Here is a 13,642-nt window from a genome sequence, read left to right as displayed (position 1 = left end):
AGCACTTTTAATTTGCAAAGTTCCTTAGTTATTTGGAGATTTAAAAAATTTTCCTGGCCAGTAATAATAAACTAAATACCCAGAAATGTGCGTTTTTCAAAGTTTTCAAAAATTCACAAAAATTATACCGTTGGTCCTATTTTTCGACGAGGCACCTGGGAGCACCAGAGGATGACCTGTGGGGCACCAGAGGGCGCCAAACCACAGGCCGGCGCGGCCAAGGAGGTGGCCGCGCCACCATGTGGTGTGGGCCCCCCTCTGCCCCACTTTGTCATCTCTTTCGCCTGCACGTCTCTCTCCCGAAAAAACTCGTACCAAGTTCCTCTCTCTCGCGTTTTTGCTTCAGAACTCCAGATTTTTCGATCTCTTTGCTCAGCCCAGATTTCTGTCTAAAATTTGGCACATTTGCTCTTCGGTATGTGACTCCTCCACCCATCCAAGTAGAATTTCGTTTGGTTGAGTATATCTTGAATATTTTGCTGCTGTAGGTAACATGTTTAGTGAGCTTGCATGCTTGTTCTAAGTGGTAGAAACTAGTTTTGATGCATGATTAGTACTCTAGCAAGTTCCTATGGTAGTTTCCCTCAATTATATGTCACCAAATCAAATTTCTATATTAGTTGTTGAAATTTCAGAAAATGGAGTGGAATAGATATCACTTGAACCAGCAAGAATTGGAAGTCCAACAAGTTATGATAGTCAATCGTGAAGAGGGAGTTTACCCCTCTTACTACCCGTGCGCGGATTTCATGAGAAGCGCGGGGATATTTGAAGATGTTCAAACTCTAATTTCTCGTGCAGGGCTGAGTGACTTTGTTGAAGGAGAGCCAAGACAATATGTGAAATTAACTATGTCTTTTGTGCAGGACTTCAAGTTCAATTGGTCGCGATCTAACCCCACGGTCCAAGATAAAATTTACAATAAAGCTGTCAACTTGCCATTTAGTGCTTTCTCAGGCAGCAATTAGAGTACCGCAATGGGGATCATGTGAGAAGATAAAGGGATCGCCGCAAGAACTCTCGGATCTCTACAAGATGATTTGCGATGGAAGGAGTTTCTCAGGTGAAAGTGGTAAAATCACTAGTATTCAACTCCCGGCTATCCGCTACTTTGCCTATTTTATTACCAAGTGCGTTCTCGCTAAAAGGATTGGTGGTAAACTTTCTATCCCGGATTTGGCTTTTCTAGCTGCAGCACTGCAAAATAGTAGGTCTTATAATTTGGGGGCATTAATAGCTTATAGACTTGCTACTAACCGTGAGAAAGGTGGAATTTGTGGAGGTCTCATCGCCTCTCGTTTACTAGCTTTTCATAATGTAGAACCTCATCATTTTGATATTCCGTTCCCCATAGAAAAACTTGACATAGCCTCTATGATTAAACATGAATTTATTTCAGATTCCTCCAACTTGGGTAACCTGTATTATAAGATAATATTTTATAAGAAAGTTTGGAGAATAACTAAGAAAACTGAGAAACTAGTAAGATTGCCTGTGCCTGTTCTGTCTAACCTTGATTCCAGGGGAGATTGGTCGGTCACAGAAGGTGCACTGGATGCACACATAGAGAGAGGAGGCCATCATGCAAGAGACGACATAGAGGTCGAGGAGCACCTCGACTCATCATCCGATGCAGCAAGTTCCTCACATCAACATGGTGGATATGCGGAGCCTCCACGCTTTTCTTCTGCACAGGAGCTTTACTATGACTACTCCATGGACTACCCACCGGCGAGGAACAACGACCCTCGTTGGGGTTGAACTCCACTTAGGCCAAAAGCCTAAGCTTGGGGGGAGTTATACCGGCATCACTCATTCTTTGCATATTATGGTTGCTGGATACTCGCACATACTTGTTTTGTTCGTTTGAGTGGTTTTCTAATGAGAGGAAGATGATATTTGGGGAAATGCTGCCTGAAAACAGATTCTGGAACGTTACTGTAAAAATCGTCAAAAATAGCCAGAGCGTCATTTTGAGCTGCAAATTTTTGTGTAGGTTCCCCAGGTTGTTATCTAACTTTCATTAGTTGAACACTTTTCGATCTGAGCAACGAAGATTTTTGTTAAAATCGATTTCTGTACTGCTGTCAGGTTTTGGCAGATTTCTGCCATTTCGCTTTTCTGTGTTTCTTTTAGTTTGCTATTTCTTGATTTCGCTTTGTTTCCTTCCCAAAACACAAAAAGACCAAAAATATTTCTGTTATTTCTCTTCACCATTTGTTTGCTTTAGTTTCTTGCATTTGTTTCACTTTATTTGCTATTGCTAGTTTGCTATAAGAAAACCCAAAAAGATTTTGCTTTGTTTGTTTGTTTCCTCTTGTTCTTATTTGCAATTTGAAAACACCAAAAATATTTGCTGTTCTTCTCTGGTTTGTAAAGTTCTTTATGAGTTCAATGGTCTTCGGTGGCTGGAGCGTGGTTTTCATTTCATATTATCCAAGCTGCACAAGTGAAAAGGCAATAATGACGATCTACGACAATCTGATTGTGGTGAGAGGCTGGTATGAACTCTATTTGTTTTCATTTTTGTACATATACTCATCCATGTGAGCATGCTTAGTTGGTTCATGTGAGGTATATGTTATTTGGGAAAGTCTAGTAGTTCATGATCTCTCATGTTTAGCTCCAATTTATTAATATGAGTAGCATGTCATGTATGTTTGTTTGCATTGTTTTATTCATAAGTAAGTATGGCATTGTGGTATCCTCCTCTGAATAATTCATTTATATCGACTTGGCACATGCTCACGCATGCATATGACTGAACAAAAAGTCAATTAAGCCTCGATGATTTATATTGCTTCAGAGTTCTTGTATCACTTTTATGCCTCCGTTAATTTATTTTGCCGCAAGCATGATTATGACGATTCTTTGCTCTCTTGATTTGTCGCTCCCTAGTCTATTGCTAGCCTTCACTTGTACTGAGCGGGAACGCTGCTCGTACTTCCAAACACATGAAAACCAAGTTATTCCAGAGTGTCCACCATAAATACCTATGCATGGCATTTCAAACCATTCCAAGTAAATTCTCATGCGCTACCTTTAAACCCTTCAAAATGCTTCTCAATTTGTGTTTATGTTTCATAGCTCATGAGGAAGTATGTGGTGTTTAACTTTCAAGCTTGTCATTTACTTTTGACGGACTCTCATATGGACTAGTGGCACATCCGCTTATCCAATAATTTTGCAAAAAGAGCTGGCAATGGGATTCCCAGTCCCGAATTAATTAACTTAAATAGACACTCCTCCATGGTTTGTGATTGTTGGACGGCACCCGAAGGACTCGGTTAGCCATGGCTTGTGTAAGCAAAGGTTGGGGGAGTGTCATCATCATAATAAAACTAAATAAAAAGGCACTCCTTCATGGTATGAGATTGTCGGCAGGCACCCGAGGATTCGGTTAGCCATGGTTTGTGAAAGAAAGGTTGGAAGGAGTGCCAAATAAATATGCAATAATTCATGGGAGCCGCTCTTGAAAGTCCGGTTGGTGAGGTAGTTAGTGTACCCATTACCATTCGTTGACAACAACAAACACCTCTCAAAATAATTTTACTCCTGTCTTTATAAAAATGAAAAGCTCTAGCGCATGTTAATCCCTACTTCCCTCTGCGAAGGGTCAATCTTTTACTTTTATGTTGTGTCTCCATTATTTCTTTGAGCACTATCTTGAGAGCACAACTGTCATTCTTAGTACAATATGCTTGTCTCAAAATATGATTGATTGTGGTATAACTTTGATGCATTTATCTTTTGACAATCACTACTTCTAGTCTTTCTATGAACTCCAGAGGTGCCCGGGCATTTATGTTTTGCCAACCAAATACAGGCCAGCGAGATACCACTTTATCATACTCTCTTATGAACATTGCAATCTTGCTTATATACATGATTCATGATGCTTCTTATTAATTGTTGGTACCTCTCCATGATTGACATAGCTGTTAGATGATCTTATTTGCATGTATCTCATTATGAACTGCTCGAGTATTAGCCATAGCATGAGAATATATACATCATATGAGCAAATGTGTTCGTGAAAGTTCTTTTATCGCTCAGTTGTTAACTGAATTGCTTGAGGACAAGCAATAAGCTAAGCTTGGGGGGAGTTGATACGTCCAAAACGTATCTACTTTCCCGAACACTTTTGCTATTGTTTTGCCTCTAATTTGTGTGTTTTGGATGCAACTAACACGGACTAACGCTGTTTTCGCAGAACTGCTGGTGTCTCGTTTTTGTGCAGAAATCCAACTTTCGGGAAAAACCTCGGAATTTATGCAGAAGGCCCTATTTTCCCAGGAAACTAACGGAGCGAAGGGCAATTGAAGTGGAGGCCCGAGGGCCCCACACCATAGGGCGGCGCGGCCTGTGGGGCCCGCGCGGCCTGTGGTGTGGCCCCCTCGGCCGGCCTCCGACGCCCTCCTTCGGACTATTTATCGGCCTCGACCTAAAAACGCACGAGAGAAGTCGAAGTCGCCGAAACCCTCCGTAACGCCGCCACCTCGCGAAACTCCGTCGCGGGAGCCAGAAGTCTCCGTTCTGGCACTCCGCCGGGACGGGGAATTGGAGGAGATCATCACCGCCATCACCGCCAACGCCTCTACATCAACCAGCCATGTTTCCCCCATCCATGTGTGAGTAATTCCCCCGCTGTAGGCCGAAGGGGATGGTAGGGATTGGATGAGATTGGTCATGTAATAGCATAAGATTGTTAGGGCATAGTGCCTAGTGTCCGTAGTTGGTACTTTGATGATATTGTTGCAACTTGTTATGCTTAATGCTTGTCACTAGGGCCCGAGTGCCATGATCTCAGATCTGAACATGTTATTGTTTCATCAAGATAATCATTGTTTATGGTCTTACCTATAAGTTGTATACACATGTCGCTGTCCGGAACCGATGGCCCCGAAGTGACAGAAATCGGGACAACCGGAGGGAATGGTAGCGATGTGAGGATCACATGTGTTCACGGAGTGTTAATGCTTTGCTCCGGTACTCTATTAAAAGGAGTACCTTAATATCCAGTAGTTTCCCTTGAGGCCCGGCTGCCACCGGCTGGTAGGACAAAAGATGTTGTGCAAGTTTCTCATTGCGAGCACGCACGACTATATATGGAACACATGCCTATTGATTGCTTTGTACTTGGACACCGTTTTATTATTATCTGCAAATGCCCTGCTATGATTGTTACATGAGTTTCTCTCATCCATGCAACGCCCGTCATCCGTCCCCGTGCCTACAGTATTTTAATCCTGCTGTTTACTAAAATCACTACTGCTGTCTCTGTTACTCTGCTGTTATTTCACTACTGCTACTGCTATAAACCTGTTACTACTGATAAACCCTTGCGAGCAAGTCTGTTTCCAGGTGCAACTGAATTGACAACTCCGTTATTAAGGCTTCCAAGTGTTCTTTGTCTCCCCTTGTTTCGAATCAATAAATTGGGTTTTACTTCCCTCGAAGACTGTTGCGATCCCCTATACTTGTGGTTCATCACTGAGCCCATCTTAATGGCTATAAAGAAAGAACTTCTTGGGAGATAACCCATGTGTTTATTTTACTACAGTACTTTTTTTTATATTTGTGTCTTGGAAGTTGTTACTACTGTAGCAACCTCTCCTTATCTTTATTTTATTGCATTGTTGTGCCAAGTAAAGTCTTTGATAGTAGAGTTGATACTAGATTTGGATTGCTGCGCAGTAACAGATTTCTTACTGTCACGAATTTGAGTCGCCCCGTCTGTAGGTAACTCAGAAAAATATGCCAATTTACGTGCGTGATCCTCAGATATGTACACAACTTTCATTAAATTTTAGCATTTTCATTTGAGCAAGTCTGGTGCCTCTAAAAAATTCGTCTTTACGGACTGTTCTGTTTTGACAGATTCTGCCTTTTATTTCGCATTGCCTCTTTTGCTGTGTTGGATGGATTTCTTTGTTCCATTGACTTCCAGTAGCTTTGTGCAATGTCCAGAAGTGTTAAGAATGATTGTGTCACCTCTGAACATATGAATTTTTGATTATGCACTAACCCTCTAATGAGTTTGTTTCGAGTTTGGTGTGGAGGAAGGTTTCAAGGGTCAAGAGAGGAGGATGATACAATATGATCAAGAAGAGTGAAAAGTCTAAGCTTGGGGATGCCCCCGTGGTTCATCCCTGCATATTTCAAGAATACTCAAGCGTCTAAGCTTGGGGATGCCCAAGGCATCCCCTTCTTCATCAACAACTTATCAGGTCACTTCTCTTGAAACTATATTTTTATTCGGTCACATCTTATGTACTTTACTTGGAGCGTCTGTTTGTTTTTATTTTTGTTTTGTTTGAATAAATTCATGCTTGTGTGGGAGAGAGACACGCTCCTCTGGTTCATATGAACACATGTGTTCTTAGCTTTTAATGTTCATGGCAAAGGTTGAAACTGCTTCGTTCATTGTTATATGGTTGGAAACAGAAAATGATGCATGTGGTAAATGGTATAATGTCTTGAATAATTTGATACTTGGCAATTGTTGTGCTCATATAGATCATGTTTAAGCTCTTGCATCATGTACTTTGCACCCATTAATGAAGAACTACATAGAGCTTGCTAAAATTTGGTTTGCATGATTGGTTTCTCTAGAGTCTAGATATTTTCTGGTAAGGGTTTGAGCAACAAGGAAGACAGTGTAGAGTCTTATAATGCTTGCAATATGTTCTTATGTAAGTCTTGCTGTACCGGTTCATACTTGTGTTTGCTTCAAATAACCTTGCTAGCCTAAGCCTTGTACTGAGAGGGAATACTTCTCGTGCATCCAAATCCTTGAGCCAAAAACTATGCCATTTGTGTCCACCATACCTACCTACTACATGGTATTTTTCTACCATTCCAAAGTAAATTGCTTGAGTGCTACCTTTAAAATTCCATTCTTTGTCTTTGCAATATATAGCTCATGGGAAAAATAGCTTAAAAACTATTGTGGTATTGAATATGTACTTATGTATCTTATTTCTTAATAAGTTGCTTGTTGAGCGATAACCATGTTCCTGGGGACGCCATCAACTATTACACGTTTGTTGAATATCATGTGAGTTGCTATGCATGTTCGTCTTGTCTGAAGTAAGGGTGATTTATCATGATCAAATGGTTTGAGTATGCATATTGTTAGAGAAGAACATTGGGCCGCTAACTAAAGCCATGATCCATGGTGGAAGTTTCAGTTTGGACATCAAACCTCAATCTCTTATGAGAATTTTATCTGTTGTTGAATGCTTATGCATTAAAGAGGAGTCCATTATCTATTGTCTATGTTGTCCCGGTATGGATGTCTAAGTTGAGAATAATCAAAAGCGAGAAATCCAATGCGAACTTTCTCCTTGGACCTTTGTACAGGCGACATAGAGGTACCCCTTTGTGACACTTGGTTGAAACATATGTTATGCAATGATAATCCATGTAAATCTAAGCTAATTAGGACAAGGTGCGGACACTATTGGTAATCTATGCATGAGGCTTGCAACTTGTAGAATATTATTTACATAATACATATGCTTTATTACTACCATTGACAAAATTGTTTCTTGTTTTCCAAATAAAAGCTCTAGCACAAATATAGCAATCCATGCTTCCCTCTGTGAAGGGCCATTCTTTTACTTTTATGGTGAGTCAGTTTACCTACTTCTTTCTATCTTAGAAGCAAACACTTGTGTCAACTGTGTGCATTGATTCTTACATGTTTACCTATTGCACTTGTTATATTACTTTGTGTTGACAATTATCCATGAGATATACATGTTGAAGTTGAAAGCAACCACTGAAACTTAATCTTCCTTTGTGTTGCTTCAATGCCTTTATTTTGAATCTATTGCTTTATGAGTTAACTCTTATGCAAGACTTATTGATGCTTGTCTTGAAAGTACTATTCATGAAAAGTCTTTGCTATATGGTTCAATTGTTTAGTCATTGTCTTTACCATTGCTTTGAATCACTGCATTCATCTTATATGCTTTACAATAGTATGATCAAGATTATGTTGGTAGCATGTCACTTCAGAAATTATCTTTGTTATTGTTTACCTACTCGGGACGAGTAGGAACTAAGCTTGGGGATGCTGATACGTCTCCAACGTATCGGTAATTTCTTATGTTTCATGCTTGTTTTATGACATTACTTACATGTTTTGTTCACACTTTATGATGATTTTATGCGTTTTCCGGAACTAACCTATTGACGAGATGCCAAAATGCCAGTTCCTGTTTTCTGCTGTTTTTGGTTTCAGAAATCCTAGTAAGGAAATATTCTCGGAATTGGACGAAATCAACGCCCAGCATCTTATAATTCCACGAAGCTTCCAGAACACCCGAGAGCCACCAGAGGAGAGCCACAGGGGGCCCACACATGGTGGAGGCGCGGCCCAAGGGGGGGCGCCCCCCTATTGTGTCACCGCCTCGTCAGCCCTCCGACTCCGCCTCTTCGCCTATTTAAAGGTCCCTGGCCTAAATCTTCGAGACGAATAAGCCACGGTACGAGAAACCTTCCAGAGCCACCGCCATCGCGAAGCCAAGATCTGGGGGACAGGAGTCTCTGTTCCGGCACGCCGCTGGGACGGGGAAGTGCCCCCGGAAGGCATCTCCATCGACACCACCGCCATCTCCATCAACGCTGCTGTCTCCCATGAGGAGGGAGTAGTTCTCCATCGAGGCTAAGGGCTGTACCGGTAGCTATGTGGTTAATCTCTCTCCTATGTACTTCAATACAATGATCTCATGAGCTGCCTTACATGATTGAGATTCATATGAGTTTTGTATCACTATTAATCTATGTGCTACTCTAGTGATGTTATTAAAGTACTCTATTCCTCCTCCATGATGTAATGGTGACAGTGTGTGCATCATGTAGTACTTGGCGTAGTTTATGATTGTGATCTCTTGTAGATTATGAAGTTAACTATTACTATGATAGTATTGATGTGATCTATTCCTCCTTTCATAGTATGATGGTGACAGTGTGCATGCTATGTTAGTACTTGGTATAATTGTGTTGATCTATCATGCACTCTAAGGTTATTTAAATATGAATATCGAATGTTGTGTAGCTTGTTAACTCCGGCATTGAGGTGCTCTTGTAGCCCTACACAATTAGTGGTGTTCATCATCCAACAAGAGAGTGTAGAGTGGTTTTATTATGTGATCAATGTTGAGAGTGTCCACTAGTGAAAGTATGATCCCTAGGCCTTGTTTCCAAATACTGCAATCATCGCTTGTTTACTGTTCTACTGCATCTCTACTTCCTGCAATATCTCCCACATCAACTGTACGCCAGCAAGCACTTTTCTGGTGCCGTTACTACTGCTCATATACATTCATACCACCTGTATTTCACTATCTCTTCGCCGAACTAGTGCACCTATACATCTGACAAGTGTATTAGGTGTGTTGGGGACACAAGAGACTTCTTGTATCGTGATTGCAGGGTTGCTTGAGAGGGATATCTTTGACCTATTCCTCCCCGAGTTCGATAAACCTTGGGTGATCCACTTAAGGGAAAGTTGCTGCTGTTCTACAAACCTCTACTCTTGGAGGCCCAACATTGTCTACAGGAATAGAAGCGCGCGTAGACATCATCGTGCTTTAGCTTGAAGTAGGGGTCAAACTCTCGAACGCCCTGGAGGATATTCATGAACAAACCTTGCTCATCCGATACCGACGCCAAAAATTGTCGGCCTGTGCTGCATCTTCTGCGAAGTAGTCGTTGTGCAGCATGGTATGCCCATCCTTCCTCTGTCGGGGCTTCGACTTCTTTCTTCCTGGCTTTGAACCTCCGCGACGTGGCCTCTTTTTCTTCCCCGCATTGGCGTCTAGAATGTTTTGGAGGGACAAAATGATTGACAAATGCTCCTGAAGGTCATCGTCGAAGGCTTGCTCGTCCTCCATCATTTTCACGACCATCTCGTCCTCTCTATCCATGTCTGAAGAAAAAAAAATGGTTAAAATTTATCCATGGCAAAGGAGGCAACGAACAACGACCAGTCGCACCTACCAGACAAACCGCCGAACACCTCTGTGCGCGGAGGCGGGGCGGATTTGCCTGCGCGTTCTGGGACGCGTTGGCGAAGCAGCGACGACAAAAAGGACGACGAGGGAGTCAGTCATCACAGGGGTGTCCAATGCAGGAGATATTGTCCGTCGAGATGGCCGGCAAATTGAGCAGCGGTGGAGGGCAGGCCCGAGCCGGCAGGAGTGCGGGCTGTGCGGTGGCACAAGGCCCATTTTTTCTGGGGGCCCAAAATTTTAGTATAGGTTTATACCTATATTCAGTGAAAAAAATAAAAAGTAAATGGGCTGTCTTTGTTGGGATTATAGTCAATGAGAAAGGCACGAGAGCAAATCCATCGAGTCCAACTCCCACCGATCGATACGCGACTCCCAGACGGCAGACGAAGCGGCCGCCTCGCCTCGCGGACGCGGCTCACCCTTCCCTTTTCCCTTTGCTTCTCTTCCGGCGACTGCCGTGGTTCTGCGGTTCTTTTCAGTCGATCAACCGAACAAGTGAGGCCCTCTACTGTCTACATCTTGCCCTCTCCAGTCTCCTATCTCAATTTAAATCTCTCGTATATTTTTAGTGGTCTTTCCGTAGTAGTTGGCCCTGCCTAGGGCTACGGGAATTCTAAATTGGTTTTGTGCATCTATTTTATAGGAGTCAACATGGGAAAGCCTAAATCGGGTCATAAAAAACGTAAGGAAAAAGAGAAGAACGCAGAATTTCTTAAAACTCAAGAAGGGGCAATGGACAAGTTTGTTAGAAAGAAAGCAAAAGTGTCCTCAGGTAATCAGTCAGGCGATGTTGATTCCTCGAGTATTGCACTTGCTATTGTTCCTTACATTGATCCTAGAGATGGTCAGACCGAGAAAGATAATAATGTTGAGGTAGAGCAAGATCATATTAACTTGATTACACCACCTGTTGAAGATGTTGATGATTCCTTTGAGTATGATATATTTGATCCAAGGCATTGGGATTCTCTTGTTCAGAAACAAATTGATATTTTAGCAGTGAAAGGTCCAAGAAGAGACAAATCAATTAAGAAAGGTCCCAAAGATAGATATTCTAGAAGGTTTTCTACGCTATGCTATACTAGATTTCTATCAAATGGGGAGGAACATGATAGGGATTGGCTTGTCTACTCTAAGGACCTCAATAGAGTCTTTTGCTTTGCTTGTAAATTATTTACAAAAGGGCAGCGAAAAGGTCAGTTGGCTAATGGAGGTTGTAATGATTGGACACATATTATGAATAGATTAAAAGAGCATGAGACAAGTGCATATCATGTTTTGAATATGACCAATTGGTATGAGTTGCGTAGTAGATTGGAAAAGCATCAGACTATTGATAAAGCTGCTCAACACCAACTTGAGAAAGAAAAGGAGCACCGGAGAAAGGTTTTATTCAGAATTGTTTGCATTGTGAAATTTCTCGCCAAGCATAATCTAGCCTTTCGTGGTACAAAGAGTAAACTATATGAAGATATCAATGGTAATTTCTTGGGTTTGATTGAGATGTTGGCTGAATTTGATCCTACTATTTAAGAGCATGTTCGTCGTATCACTAATGATGAAACTCATGTCCATTATCTTGATTTTAAAATTCATAATGAGTTGCTATACTTGCTTGCTTTTTCTATTAAGTCTGAAATTATTAAGAAAATAAAGCGTGCAAAGTATTTCTCTATCATACTTGATTGTACCCCTGATACAAGTCACCAAGAGCAAATGTCTTTAATTATAAGATATGTGGATTTATCTTCAACTCATGTTTCCATAGAAGACCTTTCTAGGATTTCTAGATGTAAATGATACAAGTGGGCAAGGACTTTTTGATGTGTTAGAGAATCAACTGAAGCTTCTTGATCTTGACATAAATGATGTGAGAGGACAAGGTTATGACAATGGGTCAAATATGAAAGGAAAGCATCAAGGGGTACAAAGGAAACTTTTGGATGTGAATCCTAGAGCTTTCTATTCTGCTTGTGGTTGCCATAGCCTCAATTTAACACTTTGTGATATGGCTAAGACTTGTGGTAGAGCTAAAGACTTCTTTGGAATCATCCAACGCATCTATACGACCTTTGCAAATTCTACTAAGAAGTGGCATATTCTGAAGGAAAACATATCAGGATGGACACTCAAGTCAGTGTCTGCTACGCGTTGGGAGAGTCGTGTTGATAGTGTTAAATCTATCAGATTCCAATGCGCAGACATTCGAGAGGCTCTACTTCAGGTACAAAACTATTCTGATATAACATTTGTGTCATCTTTTGATATTTGGGTACTTCGGACTATAACATTTCAAACCCTTTCTTTTATTTCAGGTATCCGAAATTGATAAGGATCCATTGTTAAGCAGTCAGGCTTTAGGTTTGACAAAAAATGAACTTGGAGACTGAATTTATAGTGGCAATAGTCGTTTGGTATGAGGTATTGTCAGTTGTTAATATAGTAAGCAAATCCTTGCAAACAAAGGATATACTTATTGATGTTGCTATTGAGAAAGTGCAAGGTCTTATATCCTTTTTCGAGGGGCACAGGAAAACTGGTTTCTTACAAGCACTGGAGATAGCGAAAGGAATTGCACATGAGTTGGATATTGATGCAAAATTTCCTGAAAAGCGAGAAATAAAAAGAAAGAAACAGTTTGATGAGAACCCAGATGATACAAATGTTGCCACACGGTCTGGAGAGGAAACATTCCGAATCAACTGTTTTATACCTCTTGTTGATCAAGAAATTTCGTCACTGAAAACCAGGTTTGAGCAATATGAAGGTTATCAGAAAATTTTTGGTTTCTTATTTACCTCTGAAAGAATGCGGTCATTGGATAATGATAGTTTGAAATCTTCTTGTGATAATCTTGAGGCCGCCCTTAAGGAAAAAGAAACTGATAGTATAGCCAATGAAAATAGAAAATCTGACATTGATGCCAATGAACTCTATGTTGAGTTGAAGCTTCTTAGAGATTTCATTCCAAAAGAAAATATGGGGCCAGTCAAAGTTCTGAGTTTTTTGAAGCGGCATGGTTGTTTTCCTAATGCAAGTATTGCATATAGAGTTTTGTTGACCATTCCTGTGACTGTTGCATCAGCAGAATGATAAGGGAACGACCCACTGGATCCTCCTTAGTTGATGCCCGATCTTTCACAGCGAGAACCTGGGGTAGAGAATCCTCCCAACAACGCGATGAACGCAACCTGGAGAAGAGGGAACGAATCCAGCAAGCAACGGATCGATGAACGACCGCCTCAAACCAAGAGCTAAACAATCCTTGATGAACACAAGAACCTTCGCAACGGATATAATAGATAACGGCAGCGCCGTACCCCCGGAGGGATGATACACGTGATCACACGCAATAGAGAAACCCTAATCTTTTAGACTAAACTTGTTCTATCCTAAACCCTAGCCGTGCCATCTCCTTATATGAGAGGGAGAGCTGACCGGCCAGCCCCCTTATTGGGCCTAACCTAGTTTGACTTGGACAGGCCCAAGTCAAACAGACTCTATTAAAACCCTAGATGGCCCACAACATGACCTGGCTACATTATTATCTCCTAATAACAAGATTATAATAAACTACTGGTACAACCTTAGACCCAAATATCATATCAATGGCTGTC

The 13,642-nt window shown here is 41.3% G+C and overlaps 1 pseudogene; it reads left to right on the top strand.

The window, feature by feature from the left end:
- The first annotated feature begins 10,757 nt into the window (after positions 1-10,757).
- Positions 10,758-13,118, top strand: LOC139838980 (uncharacterized; annotated as a pseudogene).
- The last annotated feature ends 524 nt before the right edge of the window (positions 13,119-13,642 follow it).

The sequence above is a fragment of the Lolium perenne genome, chromosome 4, assembly GCF_019359855.2.
Source record: "Lolium perenne isolate Kyuss_39 chromosome 4, Kyuss_2.0, whole genome shotgun sequence".
Taxonomy (NCBI): Eukaryota; Viridiplantae; Streptophyta; class Magnoliopsida; order Poales; family Poaceae; genus Lolium; species Lolium perenne.
Note: the sequence above shows the minus strand (reverse complement) of the source record. Positions and strands in the feature narration are given on the sequence as shown.